This window comes from Staurois parvus, unplaced genomic scaffold (assembly GCF_062004578.1).
Source record: "Staurois parvus isolate SC_StPar_1 unplaced genomic scaffold, SC_StPar_1.0 ptg000406l, whole genome shotgun sequence".
Taxonomy (NCBI): domain Eukaryota; kingdom Metazoa; phylum Chordata; class Amphibia; order Anura; family Ranidae; genus Staurois; species Staurois parvus.
The window spans coordinates 45,474-60,378 of NW_028318202.1; positions in this window are offsets into that span (position 1 = coordinate 45,474).

The window sequence follows — 14,905 nt, forward strand, 5'->3', positions numbered from 1 at the left end:
ACGTTGCCAACTGAATCAATAATATAAGACCTCCAAACTTTGCGTGACCTTCAGATTAGCGCAATAACGCATAGAGAGCTTCATGGAAGAGAGCTTGGCTACAGCCAAGCCTTACACCACCGAGTGCACATGGAAGAGAAATATATAATTACACACACACACACAAGGCACTTTTACCCCCTTCCTGCCCAGGTCATTTTTCAGGTTTCAGCGTTCACACACTTTGAATGACAATTGCGAGGTCATACCACATTGTACCCAAACTAAAATTTTATCATTTTCTTCACACAGCTAGAGCTTTCTTTTGGTGGTATTTAATCACCGCCGGGGTTTTTATTTTTTGCTAAATTAACAAAAAAAGACCAAAAAGTTTGGGAAAAAAAAAAAAAAAAAAACACGTTTTTCTTTGTTTCTGTTATAAAAGTTTACAAATAAATAATTGTTCTTCATAAATTTAGGCCAAGATGTATTCTGCTACATGTCTTTGGTGAAAATAACTCAAATTAGGATGTATTATTTAGTTTGTAGGAAAGTTATAGAGTTCACAAACTATGGTATAGATCTGAAAATTGATCAATCCTGAAGTACTGACAGCCAATCTAATTTCTTGAGGTCCAAGAATGTCAGAACAGTACAGATATCCCCCAAATGATCCCTTTTTGTAAAGTAGACAGTCCAACGTACTTCATAAGAGGAATGGCGAGTTTTTTGAAGCTAACTTTGTCATAATTTTTTGGAAAATGAATAAAAACACATTTTCACTATTTTTTTCTTTTCTTTACATACTGTCACTGTACAGCATCATCATAACTGGCATGGCGATGATCAAGGTCACTGACTGGTGACAGTACGAAAAAAAAATGTATAATTTTTTCATTTTTTAAAAAAAAAATGTATTCGTTTTAATTTATTAAGTTTTTCTCTTTTAAGATTTTTTTTTTTTTCATATTTCACTATGACCAAAGTAGTATACCATAGTAACATTGTACTACTTTGGGGAAATGATCAGTATTTTTGCTATAAGCAAGCATTTACCTGTATGACATCGATTCATTCAGGGTTTTTTTTCTGCTTAGCTGTGATTTGGCCACAGCTAATCACATGACACAGATGGGCTGTGATTGGCCCAGCTTGTGCATGTGATCGCTGTGAACATTCACAGCTAGACACACTGGATACAATGGATGGCATGAAAGGAAACCATCCATTGTATACAATTGTCATGTGACTTGCTGTGATTGGTCACAGCAGGTCACATGGTACTGGCAACGTGGCCGGTACACAGATCTATCATCGGCCCTGTACCCGTCACCTCGTTGACAGATCAGGCCGCAGAGTGGCCCTGCGGGCTGACGCACTGCACATGCTTGAAAGGACGCCATATGGCGTCCACCCGGCCGCCATCTGGCTATAGGTCGGGCGGCAACTGGAGATAGACATATACAGACACACACACTCAGTGTTGAAATGCATTTTTAGTACAAAATATATGAAAAATATTTTTAAAAATACATTTCAAATATAATGTATGTCTTTAAAAATACAAATCTACGTTTTTGGAATGCATTTACAAATATATGTAAAAATATGTTAAAATGACTTTATGTTTAATAAAATCTGAAGAACATTTCAAAAAATTTTTTTAATAATATATTCTTCAGATTGTTTTTAACATAAAAAGTAATTTTAACATATATTTTTAAATGCATTCAAAAAAATGTAGATTTGTATTTTTAAAGACATACAGTATATTTGAAACGTATTTGTATTTTTAAAAATATTTTTCATATATTTTGTAATAAAAATGCATTTCAACATGCAGTGTGTGTGTGCGCGTGTGTGTGCATGTATAATTTTATATAGATAGATAAGAGATAAAATTTATTGATTTCAATATATTTTGAAATATACTGAATATGGACAAAATTGTAGCATTTCAAATATATTGCAATATATTTGGGAAGAATATTTTTCAAATATATTTCAAAATATATTTTTCTTCCATGTGGGTGACAGTGACTCCAAAGCAGTGGAGACATGTTTTCTGGAGTGATGAATCACGCTTCTCTGTCTGGCAATCTGATGTACAAGTCTGAGTTTGGCAGTTGCAAGAATGTTACTTGCCTGATTGCATTGTGCCAAGTGTAAAAATTTGGTGGAGGGGGATTATGGTATGGGGTTGGTTTTCAGAGGTTGGGCTTGGCCCCTTTGTTCCAGTGAATTGAACTCCTAAGGCGTCAGTATACCAAGACATTTTGGACAATTTCATGCTCCCAACTTTGTAGGAACAGTTTGGGGATGGCCCCTTCCTGATCCAACATGACTGCACACCACTGCACAAAGCAAGGGTCCATAAAGACATGGATGAGCAAGTTTGAGGTAGAGGAACTTGAATGGCCTGCACAGAGTACTGACATAAACCTGATAGAACACCTCTGGGATAAATTAGAGTGGAGATTGCAAGCCAGGCCTTCTTGTCCGACATCAGCGCCTGACCTCACAAATGCACTTCTGGAAGAATGGGCAAACATTCCCATAGGACACACTCCTAAACCTTGTGGACAGCATTCCCAAAAGAGTTAAAGCGGTTATAGCTGCAAAGGGTGGGCCAACTCAATATTGAACCCTACGGACTAAGACTGGGATGCAATTAAAGTTCACGTGTGTGAAAAGGCAGGCGTCCCAATACTTTTGGCAATATAGTGTATATGTGTACTGAGCTGTGTATAGCAACATGTATGGATGGTGTACTGAGCTATATGTGTGCTACGCTGTGTATACTGACACGTATGAATGGTGTACGGAGCTGTATGTGCACTGCACAGTATAACCCTGGCCAAAGTTTTGAGAATGACGCAAATATTAATTTTTCCCAAGTCTGCTGCTTCAGTGTTTTTATATCCTTTTGTCAGAGGTTACTATAGTATACTGAAGTATAACTACAAGCATTTTATAAGTGTCAAAAGCTTTTATTAACAATTACATTAAGTGTATGAAGAGAGTCAATATTTGCAGTGTTGACCCTTTCCCCCTCCCCCAAGAACTCTGCAATTCACTCTGGTTTTTTGTTCACCCTCCTCTTGAGGATTGACCACAAGTTCTCAATGGGATTAAAGTGGTTGTAAACTCTCTAATACTTTTACCTACAGGTAAGCTTATAATAAAGCTTACCTGTAGGTAAAATGAATATCATGTTTAGATGTGCACTGTTCAGGACGGGGTCGGCAACCCGTCGATCAAGGTCTACCTGTGGACCGTGGGCAGGCGACAGGTAGACTGAACAGGCACCTGCACTGACAACCCTCGCCTTTTAGGTGTCGGTCCTTCTCCCCACTTTCCCCAAGCCTCCTCTGCTGCTGCTGTCATCCTCAGTGGACAGCATTGAGCAAAAGGCAGCAGAGCTCAGGACGAAGGAGGGAGGGCGGGAAGAGGAGCCATCATTACTAGTATTAAAAAAAAAATTAAAAATAAATAAAAACTAGATAAATATTCCAATATATAGCCTGTAGTTTGTAGGCACTATAACTTTCAAGCAAGCCAATCAATATACAATTATTGGGATTTTTTTTTTCCTCAAATGGTATGTAGCAGAATACATCTGAGCCAAAATTTAGGATTCTTTTTTTTGGGGGGGGAGGGGGGTATGTTTTATAGCAGAAAGTAAAAAATGTTTTTGGTTATTTTTGAATCTTTCCTTTACATCACAAAAAAATAGAAAACCCAGTGGAGATCAAATATGACCAAAATAAAGCTCTATTTGTAAAAAATAAAATGTCAAATTTAGTTTGGGTACAGCGTTGCATGACCAAGAAATTACCAGTTAAAGTAGCACAGTGCCAAATGGCAAACATTGGCCTGGTCACGAAGGGGGTAAAACTTTCCAAAGCTGAAGTGGTTAAAGTCTGTTTTTGCCTATTAGAACATACTATCAGAGAGCAGCCTAAGGTAATGCAGCAGAGCTAGGGTTGCCACCTCATCCCTGTAGACCCAAACACATTAATTACACAGGTTCTGAGGCTAATTTAATGCAGATAAGACACTAGGTGAGCTTAATTACCTGTAATCAGCCACAGAACCTGTGTAACCACTTTCAGAAAAACTGCTGCAGGGCTGCGCAAAATCACAATTTATATATATACACATACATATACACATACATATACGCATACATGCACATACATACACGTGATTTTGCATTTCAGGGTAGGGGTCACGCGCACCCTACCCGAATCGCCACTGGCAGACTCAGCTGTCGATCACTGGGTCCACGCTGGTGATTCCCTGCCCGACACCCAGTGATCGCTAAGTATCACAGACGGTGGGAGAGACCTGTATGTAAACAATACAGATCTCTCCCCTGTCAGCTCCAGCACATAGCAGAGCAATACTAAGCAATGTGCTGACAAAGTAAAGCACACAGTTACGTTTCATCGCCCCAGATGTTAATCCCTTCCCAATTGCCATTTGTACAGTGTCAGTGCTTTTTATTAGCACTAATCACTGTATTAGTGTCATGGGGGGGGGGGTGACAGTTCCCCTCCCCCCCCAAGTGTCTGAATGCCTGCCGCAGTCCCACTATAAGTCGCTGATCACTGCAATTACTAGTATAAAAAAAAATAAAACTTCCAGTATATATACACACACCGCCATTTGTAGACGCGGTAACTTTCATGTAAACCAATTTACACGTATTGGGATTTTTTTTAGCAAAGACACGTAGCAGAATACATTTTGGTCGAAATTTAATTTTCAAACATTTTTTACTGGGAATGTTTAAATAGCAAAAAGTATTGTTTTTTTTCCTCAAAATTATCAGTCCTTTTTTGTTTATAGCACAAAAAAAAAAAAAAAAAAAAAACCACCACACGACATACAGGTGATCAAATACCACCAAAAAAAGCTCCATTGGTGGAAAAAAAAAAAATAAAGATATAAAACTTTAATTTGGGTGCAGTGTTGCATGACTGCGCAATTGCCAGTTACGCAGCACTGTATCACAAAAAATGGCCTGGTCAGGAAGGGGGGGGGGGGGGGGTAAATCTTCTGGAGAGCAGGTGGTTAATGTGTTTGGTTTTAAAGGGATGAGGTGGCAACCCTAGGCAGAGCTGGTCCGATCAGAGCCTGTCCTCGATACTTACTGTAGTAAGTGCGGAGCTGTAACCAGACCTCTCACCGTGTCCTCTATCTCGCCCTCGTTAGGACTCCTATGTAAGGCAGGCAGGCAGGCCCCTGCCAACTCCCAGTGTCCTCTCCGTAGGCACAGGCAGAACATTTTGTACATAGACTTCATAGAAGCCACATCTTCCTCCCCGAACGGGTGCGCCATGCTTCACACCAGGAGGTCACACCGCTACCGAGTCCTCTAGTTAGATTGTCTACTGCATCGTGATCTTCCGTAACACAAGGTGCCGGGAAGCGTCATGTGACTAGTTTTTCTAATCTGTACAAGGTCATGTGATACAGAGGACCGCATAGTCACGTGACGGTTGCTCCGTCTACAATAACAAATTGCCTATGAAAGGCAGACTATCGGAAAACAGTAGTAAGCATTCAATGGTGAACAGTAAAGCACTGGTTGACAACTGCCCCTTATCATCGTCCTGCACGATCTCTGGCTTTGTTAAACTGCAAAAGTTGCGTTATATTTTGGGTTTTTAAAAAAAAGGCTCAAAAAGTTTCCTAAAAATTACCTGAGCAATATTCACTATTCATAAAGCATAGCAGTGTACAGGTTGTTGTACAAAAAATATAGTAACTCTACATGATTTTCAGGTGAGAAAGTAATATGTTTTGCATTGAAAGCGGAGGTAATGTTACTTTGTTTTGCTTCTGCTGTGTGGTGAGACACTTAGCTAAAAGGGGGGAAGCCTCACGTTCATCATTCGCTGTGTGCGCTGCTAGTAATACGTAGTTATGTGAGAGCTACTGAGTTTCAAAGAGGGCAAATTGTTGGCTAAGAAGCATAATTTGACAATACTTGAACAAAAACGAGCTGCATGGTCGAGTTCCCAGAAAGAAGCCTTTACCGCACCAATTCCACAAAAAGCCTGGTGAGTCGTCGCAAGGTGTTGTCAGGCATATTGTATGCGGGCTTTTTTTGTGACATTGGCTTCTTTTTGGCAACTCGACTGTGCAGCTAATTTTTGTTCAGGTATCCTTGTATTGTGCTCCTTAACCGCTTCCCGACAACACTATAGAATAAGTACTACTACAGGGCAGCAGGGGTGCAAAATCATGTATATATACGTGATTTCACATTTCCGGGAAGGGGGCGCGTGCCCGCGCCGCCATTGGCAGCTACAAATGTCAATTACCAGGTCCTAGCCGGAGATTCCCTGCTGGCACCTGGCAATCACAGAGTACACTGATGGGAGAGACCTGTGTGTAAACAACATAGGTCTCTCTCCTGCCAGCTCTCTACACAGCAGAGAAATACACAGCAGCATGTTTCCCTAGTAAAACACACACAGTTAACCCTTTGATCACCCAAGATCCTGCCCAGTGTCATTAGTACAGTGTCAGTGCTTTTTATTAACACTGATCACTGTATTAGTGTCATTGGGATGTCAGTGGCAGTTAGTTCCCCCCAGTGTCAGAATGCCCGCCACAGTCCCGATAAGTCACTAACCGTTGCGATTACTAGTATAAAAAAAAATTCCAGTATACATTTCGCCATTTGTAGACCCTATATATTTCACGTAAACCATATAATTTACACGTATTGGGATTTTTTTTTGCAAAGTCATGTAGCAGAATACATTTTGGCCGAAATTTATGAAGACTTTTTTTTTACTGGATATTTTTTATAGCAAAAAGTGAAAAATATATTTTTTTCAAAATTGTCGGTCTTTTTTTGTTTATAGCGCAAAAAATAAAACCGCACAGATGATCAAATACCAACAAAAGAAAGCTCTATTTGTGGGAAAAAAATGAAATAAATTTGATTTATGTACAGCGTTGCAGGACCGTGCAATTGTCAGTTAAAGTAACGCAGTGCTGTATTGCAACAAATGGTCTAGTTAGGAAGGGGGTAAATGCTCTGGAGGTTAAAATCACCCACACCATCCTTTTCCAGAGCAGCCTGTATTTCTGCTGAGGTTACCTGTGGGTTTTTATGTGTATCATGGACAATTCTGGCAGTTGTGGCTACAGTCTTTTTTGGTCTAACTGAACTTGGCTTGGTATCAAGAGAGCTCTGAATTTTCCACTTCTTAATAAGCGATTGAACAGTACTGACTGGCATATTCAAGGCTTTAGATATCTTTTTATATTCTTTATTATTATTATTATTATACAGGATTTATATAGAGCCAACAGTTTGCTAAGAGCTTTACAATATAACGGGAGACAATACAGCAACAATACAGTTCAATACAAGAGAGATTTGAGGGCCCTGCTCCTTGGAGCTTACAATCTAGGAGGGAGGGGCTAGTGGTACAAAAGGTAGTAACTGTGGGGGATGGACTGGTTTGAAGAGTAGAAGAGTCCAGTATTAGCTGAGGGCAAGATAGGCTTCCCTGAAAAAATAGGTTTTCAGAGATCACCTAAAAGTGAGAAGAGTAGGTGATAGTCTGATAAATTGGGGTAGAAAGTTCCAGAGGATGGGGGAAGCTCTGGAGAAGTCCTGGAGACGAGCATGGGAGGAGGAGACAAGGGAGCTAGAGAGTAGGAGGTCTTGCAAGGAGCGGAGAGTACGGTTTGGGTGATATTTAGAGACAAGATCGGTGATGTAATTTGGGGCAGAGTTATAAATGGCTTTATACGTTGTTAGTGTTTTGAATTTTATCCGTTGGGCAACGGGAAGCCAGTGGAGGGATTGGCAGAGAGGGGTGGCAGATACAGAACGGTTGGTGGGGTGAGTCTGGCAGCAGCATTCATGATAGACTGAAGAGGGGATAGCCTGCGATGAGGTAGACCAATGAGGAGGGAGTTACAATAGTCAAGGCGAGATATAACAAGGGAGTGAATAAGTTGCTTAGTGGTTTCCGAGGTTAGGAACGGGCGTATCTTGGAGATGTTGCGGAGGTGAAGTCTACAAGATTTGGACAGCAATTGGATTTGGGGTTGAAAGGACAGATGGGAGTCTAGGATTACACCTAGTACCCTGGCATGAGGAGAGGGACTGATGATTGTGTTATTGATCTTGATGGAGAAGTCAGGGGAGGGGGCACGGGCTGGAGGGAATACTATGAGCTCAGTTTTGGAAAGATTGAGTTTGAGGAAGTGGAGTGACATCCATGCCGAAATGTCACTTAGGTGTCCGTTTATGAACCAGCGGTAATAGATCGCTGCTCAGTTCTCCGGCATTCTCGGAGAACACAGTTCTCCTGTGAATGCAGTTTATGAAGCAGTTCTCCAAACGAAGGGAGAACGATCTCCAAACGCTGGAGAACGGTCTACAAACTCTGGAAAACGGCTGATTTTACTATAATCTTATGAGCTTACAGTAAAAGATCAGTTTACTAAACAGAGGTAAATTATCTCTGCTTAGTTTTCGGTCCCTCCGATTCTCCAGCTCTGGGCTGGAGAATCTGGAGGGAGAACACAGATCTCCAGTGAAGGGCTGAACATATTCTCCTGGGTGTTATAAACTGTGAATGACCAGAGAATAGCTGTGATCCTCTGAATCTCAGCTATTCTGTGTGTCATAAACGGACACCTTAGTAGGTTAGTAATGCGAGTGGAGACTGAAGGGGTGAGGTGAGGGGTAGAAAGATAGATTTGTGTGTCATCAGCATAGAGATGGTACTTAAAGTCATGGGAGTTTATCAAGTGACCAAGGGAGCAGGTGTAGATGGAGAAGAGAAGGGGTCCAAGGACGAACCTTAAGGGACCCCTACATAAAGAGGGAGTGAAGAGGAGGAGGCAGTGTTACAGGTAACACTGAAGGAGCGCTGCGATAGGTAGGAGGAGAACCAGGAGAGAGCAGAGTCTCTGAGGCCAAGAGAGTGGAGTTTTTGGGGATGGTCAACTGTATCAAAAGTCGCAGAGAGGTCAAGTAGTAAGAGTATGGAGTAGTGGCCATTGGTTTTAGAAGTTAGTAGATCATTAGTGAGTTTTAGTAGGGCAGTTTCAGTGGAGTGTAGTGAGCGAAAGTCAGACTGTAAAGGGTCAAGAAGGTTGTTGTCGGTGAGGTGAGAGCTCAGGCGATTGTAGACTAAGTGTTCTAGGAGTTTAGAGGTAAATGGCAGCAGGGAGATGGGTCTTAAGTTGTTCAGGTTGGTGGGGTCCAGGGAGGGCTTTTTAAGTATGGGAGTGATGTTGCCATGCTTTAGAGGGTAGGGGAAGGCACCAGTAGAGAGGGAAAGATTGAAGATGTGAGTGAGGGAGCATAGGATGGAAGAAGATGGTGACCGTAGTAGTTGTGAGGGGACAGGATCCAGGGGGCAGGTAGTGAGACAGGCTTCTGAGAAAACCTTAGTGACCTCTTCGGTAGTAGCAAGGTCAAAAGAGGAAAGTGTTGAGGGAGGTTTAGTATAAGGTATGCTAAGTGGGATGGATGTCTGTGCAGTGGCGATGCCCCTACGAACTGCATCAATCTTGTTTTTGAAATGATTTGCAATCTCGTGAGCAGTGAGTGAGGTACTGGGTGGAGAAAGTAGAGAGTTAAAAGTAGAGAAGAGACGACGAGGACTGGGTGATAAGGTATTAATAAGAGTGACAAAGTAGGCTTGTTTGGCAGCATGAAGGGAGGACTTGTATGTTAAGAAAGCAGATTTATATAGGGTGAATGCTTGTTGAGATTTGGTTTACGCCACAATCGCTCCAGCGCACGACTATGTAGTTTAAGATTTCTGGTGTCGTCAGTCTGCCTAGGTTGTAACAGTCGGGGCCTAATGCTTCGTGTTGTTAGAGAAGCAAGTGAGTCTAATGTGGATGAAAGCGAACTCTTATAGACAGCAGTGGCCAGGTCAGGTCAGGACAGGGGAGAGATTCTGTCATAGAGTTGGTCAGTTGCAGAGTGGAAAGGAGCAGGGTTCAAGTTGTGAAGGTTTCTGCGGGTAGTTGTTTGCTGCTTGGAGGAATAGGTGTTTGAAGACGAGGAGACTGTGAAGGTGATGAGATTGTGATCAGAGAGAGGAAACGGGGTGTTTGTGAGGTTGTAGGGAGTGCAAAGATGGGAGAAAACAAGGTCTAATGTATTCACATCAGAGTGAGTGGAGGACTGTATACACTGTGCTAATGCAAAAGATGAGGCTATGTATTTATTAAGTTCCATGACCTTTTTATGCAGGTCTTTTAACAATTCATTTCTGGCTCAGTATCTAGCTTGCTCAGTGCATCCATGTGAGAGCTAACAAACTCATTAACTTTTAATATATAGAAACTAATTGCAATTTAAATAGCCACAGCTGTGGGAAATTCACCTTTAATTGCCATTTTAACCTGTGTGTCACATTGAGGCCCTGATTTATTAAGAATTGAGTCTACCAGCAGATGCTGAACATTTAGGCAGACTCAATTCAAACACTCTAGACCTGTCAGTCTTCTGAAAGGCGTTAAGCAAATTCATTGAAAAGCCTCTACTTCCTAGACTCTTTCCTGTTAGTAAATGCGGAATCGCGTCTGGCACATCTTTAGGTGCAATGCCGGATATGTTCGCTAGGTGGCGCACAACCGCAGGCTTTGTCCCGTTGGCGTTTTTCTGTTTGCATATGAGAATGATCAGACAACTAATGCATTTCCTAATGAATGTCATACATTCTATTTTCAAATGTCAAAAATTTTCACACTTATAGCTCAAATAATTGGGAATGTCTAGTTCTAATTTCCCAATATAATTATATATCTTCATTCTCTTTAATCATGTAACTATTCTATGTTAAAGTAATACTGCAGCGCTATAAATGCATGTTATCAATCATAAACGCATGTAAAATCAAAAAAGTGCAAATAAGTGCGATAATGATGTCGACTGGTAAATGGTGCTAAAAAAAGTTCATATAATCATTCCTGAATAATGGAATGTCCTTCGTGTGAGAGTACCAACTCAGGGAGTGCCTATGAATGGCACGTGTGGTTTATCCGTGACGGACAGTAGTGCAGATGGTTTATCCGTGACGGACAGTATGGCGGACGCTCCTCAATGGCGGTGGCGTGGCATCAGCAATAGGGCTCCACTCAATGCATTTTGTGTACCAGCACACCCTCAGGGGCACACCAATAAGATGTGTTGGTACACGAAATGCATTGGGTGAATCCCTATTGCTGAAACCAATCCGCCGTCATTGAGGAGCGTCTGCCATCTTGGTACTAACTTTGCTATTATTTTTATTACTCCATGTGGATATTTTAAATTGTTACTCGTGACCATTACAATAAAGTACTACACTATTAAGCACCTTTCTGGCTCCTGTGGCTGAGCTAATTCCTCCCCAGGACCATTTTGGCACCCACCCTGATGGATGGATGGAGTTGGATGACTAACCCATAGCTGCCAGAATACTGCTGCACCCCCAGATGTGTGATGTGTATAACCCATGTGCATTAAACTCTGTCTCCTACAGTGGCTTAGTGGTTAGACCTCAGTACTTACAGCACATGGGTCATGGGTTCTAATCCCAGTCATAACTGCACCTCTCTGCATCTCAGTTTGCATGCTTTCTCTGCACGAGTGTGTTTCTGCCAACACTCCAAAGACGTGCTGTTAATTGGGCATAGTATATGTCAAAAACCAGCTGTTTAAAAAAAAAAAAAATTGGTTGTTCAATCAGCCAACATTACCAACGGTAAAAAAAAAAATCAGCCGATTTTCCGTCCCGTCTGTGGCTGGCATTTTTACTTCTGTCCCTTGCAGAGAGCTCCGTAAATATATTTTACATGAAAAGTATTGCAGTTGCAACAATGTATTCATTTGTATCCATTTCAGATACAGATGGTTTTATTCGGATACAAATAGATACATTGTTGCAACCACAAGACTTTTCATGTAAAATATAATAGCGGACTGGAATTCTTATTCTTCTGCTTTTTCTTCTTCTTGCAGGTCACGGCCCATGTGCAGATTTTTTATCGGTAAAACTGATCGGCCGATTTGCCCATCATTGCCGGGATAATCGGCCGATCGTCAAAATCGGCCGTGAATATTCCAACTTTACCAATAAAAAAAATGTGCCAAAACCCCAAAAAACGGCCAACCAATTAACCCACTAACGGTGAAAAAAATGGCCGATTTTTTTTTCGGCCGATTTTCGACCCATCTATGGCCTGCATTAGATTGTAAGCTCCTTGACATTTGTGAATGCCCAAAATATGGAGATCAATTTCCAGGGTTCTTTCAGTGCCAGGAGTATCGATCAATCAATTAATATTTTGGCTAGTGACTAGAAAGTGGAAAGGGAGTGAATCTTACCTATGTCCTGTTCTTCTGACAAGTTTGAAACTTTAAATTTTCCTTATGTTTATATTTCATTACAACTTTTTTTATTTTCTCTAAGGCTAAGTTCACACTAGCTTTGTCAGCAGGCATCAGACAGGCGTTTTTTTACACTTCTCAAACACCTATGAAAATTCTGCACATGGCAGCACACAGTGCTGTTCACACTGAAGCATGTGGTTGCAAGGCATTTTTGGAGCGTCAATACCATTTAACTTCTTTACAGGCATTTGTGGTACAGTTTTAACACTTGGTAAATGCTTATCACATGCCTCAAAACCGCACATAGGGTGTTTGGGGAGCATTTGAGGAGCATTAAAAATGCTTCCCAAACACCTGTCAAATGCTATAGAGCCGTTTGGCAAGAGTTAGAAATAAAGTCAAGTGTAAACGAGCCCTTAAACCTCTCTCCTTATACAACTTGACCCCGCCCTCCGTCATCACCTGTTCCATCTGCAAATCTATGTATCCCCGCCCCACTCTTTTTATTTAACTATTTATTTACTGATCAAGTGAATGTGTCTCATTTCCTATCATCTCCAGCTCAGATCTCACATTATTATATGATTCCTGATTGTATCTCACCACTAGTCTGATTGAATTCACAATTCCTGGTCAGTCCTATTCCCTTACTTATAATAACCTTTAAGGCCAGTTCACACTACATGTGTTTCAGTTGCTTTTTTTGCATCCAAAACGCACAGAAAGAAGGTTATATGGTTGTCAATGTCATAGTTCACATCAGCACTTGCAGTTCCAGTGCGTTGCAGGTGCTGTCAAAAAAGTCAAACAGGTTGCATTGTTTATAGAACTGTACTGGAATGTGGTAAAATGCCCTGGAATGCACTAAAACACACATGTCCCTAAGTAAATTTAAGAAAAAGAGAGGGCAATAAAATTAACTGGAATGCATAAAAAATGCACTGGAACATGTCAAAAACGCATCTAAAATGCACTGGAACACACCAAAAACGCATTCAAAATGCACTGGAACACACAAAAAACGCATCCAAAATGCTCTGGAACACGCTAAACATGCATCAAAAAAGTGCATGCAAAAACGCATCTGGAACACATCTAGACTGTTTCTATAGTGTGAACTGGCCCTTAGGACTTGTTCACACCATTTGTGGTGCAGAAAAGCAAGAGCATGTTTTTTACAGCACAGCAAAGAAATGCAATGCCCTCTGCAGATGTGCGCGGGTACCATGATGAAAACTTAATTGCACCTCCACACGCCTAGTAAACACAGATGCATTCACAGCCACCAAAACACATGGCACCACACTACTGTGCGGTTAGGTACAACACACTTTTAAAATAATATGCCTGCAGTATTTTTGCATGTTCCCACACGTTAGGCAGCCCATTGAAATTAATGAGCTGAGGAAAAAAAAAGTAAACAATGCCCCATTCACGCAGGTCCTCTGGCCTGTACAGAATGAATGAGTGGGTTGTTCATGTGGTTGGAGCCACCTGTTACACTATGGGGACACAGCAGCTGTATGAACACAGGTTTTAATCAAACAGGTGTGGGGAAGTGGCCCTGAATGCTCACTGTCTGTGTTCAGTGCTGTACACCTGCACCCATATGCTTGTCAAATTATGACCAGCAGCATTTCCATAGTGTAACATAGGTTGCCTGCAAACGGCAATAGCCACAAAAACAAACCACTGATTCCCACTCTACAGGCCACAGCACCCATGAGCCCCAATACCTCAATTACACCTCAATTACACACACAGCTTTATTTATGAACTTAGTACAGTTTTATCATTTAGATTTCACAGGAATATGGTTGGGATTATGTTCATTAATAATGTTTTTAGTGTATGTGTACCATAAATATAATTTGGATATTTTCTCTGGCGGTGGGGGGCTGTCAGGTATGCTGTATGGGGCCCCGTGATATCTAACAGTGGCCCTGGGTGTATGCTTGTGTCTGTGCCACCTGTATAGTTAGGAAGAACCTTGAACCTCTGCTATGTACCTCAATGGATCTAGGAATTGGACATGGTTTCAACTGAAAATACAACAATTAGTAAAGTTTCCCCGGCAAATGAGGATCAGCTCCTTGGTGGAGAACAGCGATCTCGCCATGTCCAGATGTGGTCTGGAATTCCACAAAAGAACAATTCACAAAATTAAAAATAGACTTGCAAATTACCACTAAACTTCTCCTAACTACACTCCCATCCACTAACACTTCCCACTACCACTTCTGGGTGTGTGCAAATGTCATGACGTATTTCCGGTATGACAGCTGCTCTAGCGCCTACTCCAACAGCCATCTTGGCGTTTATTTGTGCACCATAGCAATTTTACATGCGGCTCTATTGCGTATATAACATTTGCAAATATATGTTTGCAGTTCTATTGTGGATTTGGCATTGGTGAATGTATGCTTGCAACTCTACTGTGTATATGACATTGGCGATTATATATTTGCCAGTAGAGGCCCAAAGTCAACATAAATTGGGGGCCCAATTTATTGCTGTTAAGAGGATTGTAGAAAAAGAATAGTTAAC